A 3,953-nucleotide genomic window follows, 5' to 3' on the forward strand; every position below is an offset into this window, starting at 1 on the left:
GCTTACTTGGCTGGCATGATTTGAAAAGAATATTATTTATGTATTGTATGTAATTATTATTATTATTGTTTCATTTAAAATGTTCTTAAATAAATCAAAAAGGATTATATATAGTGTGATTATATTATACATGCATGCTCTCATTGCTAATATCGTAATTGATTTTAGGTTTGGATTTTTTTTTTATACACATTTATCATTTAGTATCTTGTTCATAAAATTTCCCACTTCAACCCAACTTAACTGTCAGTCGTTACTTGAGTAAATATTATTAGGGAAAAGTTATCACGCAAAATGACACACTTTTTGTGTAAAAAACTGAAGAGTCACAAAGTGCCTCAAACAATATTGATAAGATCAGCAAAATAATCTCGGAAGATACAACTTCTGGAATTAAATACTTATATACAAAAGAAAAAAACAAAACATGTCCAACTTGGATTGAATAAAAAGAGACATAATGCTTGTGTACTATTTTATTTTTTTATTTTTAATTTTTTTTATCAATACAATTTTGTGGTGATGTGATATGTGAAAGACTCCAAAGAAGATGCACAATGAAAAAAATAAATATTAATTTTAAATGTAAAGTCAACTTTAAAAAGGAATATCTTACAAAGTAGATTCTTCAAGGGAACTGGCATTTGATAGGCAACTGTATCAAGTAAGCTTATTATTATAATTATTATAGCTGGAATTGCTACTATGATTATTACTTTTCTTCTCATTATTATTGTCAAATGTCAATATCATATAATTTCTAGATGAAATTTTTAGGCCCATATGTAGAGTGGTAGGAAGAAAGTAGAGTGGAAGTAGAAATAAGGGAGGAAATGCAAGCCGAAAAAAAGTACTTTTATTTGATTGAAAACTACAGAAAGAGAAAATACTTTATAAAGCATTTACTGTGTTGGTGCTTGGAGTTATGATCAAGTCTGTGCTTTTTCCATTTAAGAAGGTTGATGCATAGTGTAGCATTGTAGACTAGGATTATGGTCTTTGGATGTTTGGTTCATATTTTTACAATGTTTATAAATTTTCACTTGCCTACTGGTAAAGGGAAGAGTGAAATTGTTCACTGATGAAAGTCAAGAATTAGTTAAATTATTTATAGATATTTTCTGTGGATTTTTTTTTAGTTATTATTATTATTATTATTTGATCTGAGGGGTGTTCCTTCTTAGGCAAAACAAGAAAATATATTTTTTAACGAAAGTTCCTTTTTCCATCAAGAGTTAATGCATCACACAGCCTTTTCTTCAGGAAGGAAAATGGCAAAACCAGATTTACATATCCATGATGTATACTGGGACTTGTTTTCTTCAGGTTAATATGTGGAGGATTTATGCCATCTTGATTATAGTGTCTCGGTGTATATTCCAAGTTGTGGATAGCAGTTTGTGATGTATGTGGACATGATATTTTTGGAAGGAGGATAATGTTACAGTAGCCTTCATGGTTTAGATCTGAGATGATGTTACAAAATAGCAGTGTTTTTATTTGATTTTGAAGGAAGTATATATGTAAAGAGGTCTTGATTCTGTAGACAATGGCAGTAGTGCAATGTTTGATTTTTTTATAACATTCACTAACATTAATTCAATGAAATGCTGTTGAAAGTCATGAGATTTGTGCATTGTCATTATATGATTTTTTTTTTTTTGAAAAATAATCATGAATGCTTTCACACTGTATACCTGAATCATTTTAACTTTAATATTTTCAGTAGACTTGTTCATACAGATGTGCTGTGTCATGTCTTAAGTCATTTGCCCATCCAAACTACAACTGCACAAAGGCTATATTTCAACCCCTAGCCATTTTTTTTCCATATATATCAACCTCATGTGTTCATTTTCTTAAGGCTATTAACATGTGAATGATGATTAACATAATTTCCCACCTAAGGTTGCATTTATATATATATAAAAAAAGTAATACACAACTTTCCTTAGCATAAATAGTCAGCAAAGGCTTAGATTGATGACTTTGAACTTACTGATGAACAATTGAAATATGAGGAGAAAAGAAAGACAAAGAAAGTTGACATGCGTCATTATCCGAGTCGAAAGGAAACTGAATATCCTGGTGTAATATCTTGTTGCTTGAATGGTACTTGTGTACATGTTTCCTTTGCGACAATAAGGAGGTATTACTCAATAAACGCCTGACCATTACTCTTTCTTCACTAAAAGGTGCAATGAATGGTACAAACCAAAGGATCACACTCACTATTAAATATATTGTCTTATGCAACCATTAATATATATATCTTTGGACAAATTAGTAATTAATGAAACCAGGGATTATGTGGGAGGGGGGGCAAGGTGGGGTGTGCATGCATTGTAGAAAACTCAAAAAGGTCAATGTTGAGGGATTAACTGTTGCTCTCTTTAAAAGACCTTTTATGCAAGTCCCTCTTGTATAATCTGTAGAATTTGTGGTTGTCTAATCCAAAGTCTTCTTCCTCTTAAGGAAAGCTTTTGTTTTAATTTTCATAATTCTTCTATAATAGCATGGCTGGTATTTTAATGTGAGCACCCACTTATTTTTTAAAAAGTTGTCCATCGAAACTCTTCATAGTAAGATGGTACTATGGTTACTATTGGTTAGCTGTGGTCTTTAAAAGATTCAAAACTTGTGTAATTTAAGTGTCGCTGGTTCTCATGCTTAAGCGTAGTTTTTGTTTATTTTTTATTTATGTATGACAAAGTATTTGTTGCACAATTTTCTGATGGGTATGTGGGCAGCTTTATTGCTATGAAGACACAATTTTTTATGTTATGTGCTTCAGTCTGTGTACATGAAGGCTGCTTGTTTTTTTTTATCATTAAAGATGACTGTATAGATTTTTCCTAAATAGAAATAATCTTGAACTGTTGTTTCTTTCTTTTAAAAATATACCTTTTATTATTACTCTTAATTGATATGATGAAGTAAGAGTAAATGACATAACCCAAGGAATCTGAGTCTTTTTTTGGCTGTGAGATGTCTGGTAAATTGCTATAATACACACACCAGTCCTCTCTTGCTGCTTAGCTATTTTCTTTCCATTAGAATGTGCTACAGACTTTAGTTATCCTTTGTAAATTGTGTATGATATAAAAGCTACTGATGAATGATAGTTGTTTACATTGTCAGACTGTAATATTCATTTATTATAGAAAAAAAATATAGTTTTGCAATTTGAATAATGAAACACATGGAGCTGAAGTTGTTTGAAAGTTATCGCATATGTTATGTCAAGGAAAGGTTTTTACCAAGTAAAAACATCCGTGAAATTGGACACGAGTGTATGTGAAGGAGTTATTTTATTTCAACCTGTAAGAAATGTCAAAGAGTTTCATACTGATCTGGAGTGGTTCATGAGACTAAAGAGATGATAGATACTATAGGTATAAATATATACATATGTATATGTATATGTATATGTATATATAGGTATATATATAGGTATATTAAAAATAACCATGAATTTATAACCTTATAATTGTGATACACACAAGGACATGCATGTACCCACATTCTTTTGCTAAATATATATGGTATAGATAAAATTTCACTGTAAATGATTTTTCCATGCACAAATGAAGATGTATACAGAATGTTAGAGCAACATGAACAGTAAGTCTAATTGTAACATTTCATTAAAAAAAAAAAACTAAATGGCTCACAGAAGATTGCAATGTCAAAAACATCAAGACAGGTAATTTTACAGAATGCATATGTTTTACACTTAGTTGATCATAAATGTGTTGCTGTAGGTGACTTTATGCTGATTTACGTATTTGGTGTTTTTTATAACTGGGCAGTTAGAGTAAGAAGTTTGATGTCATCATTTTGATATAAGATGGTAGACATTTCTCTTGGTCTTGAAGTCAGTGAAGATTTGCCGTGGTTCTGATCTTTATCTCTGAGGACATTTTGTTAAAGAAAATTACAGTTCTTAGGTG

The 3,953-nt window shown here is 30.4% G+C and overlaps 1 protein-coding gene across 1 annotated transcript in view; it reads left to right on the forward strand.

The window, feature by feature from the left end:
• Ras64B (ras-like protein 2) overlaps positions 1 to 2,876 on the forward strand; it is a 29,615-nt gene extending 26,739 nt beyond the window's left edge. The window contains exon 4 of the mRNA XM_043024611.2: positions 1 to 2,876. This exon is cut by the window's left edge and continues 1,008 nt beyond it. The gene's annotated coding sequence lies outside the window, so the exon portion shown is untranslated.
• The last annotated feature ends 1,077 nt before the right edge of the window (positions 2,877 to 3,953 follow it).

The sequence above is a fragment of the Penaeus japonicus genome, unplaced genomic scaffold (genome assembly GCF_977035675.1).
Source record: "Penaeus japonicus unplaced genomic scaffold, GWHDUDI00000001_assembly GWHDUDI00000009, whole genome shotgun sequence".
Lineage (NCBI taxonomy): Eukaryota > Metazoa > Arthropoda > Malacostraca > Decapoda > Penaeidae > Penaeus > Penaeus japonicus.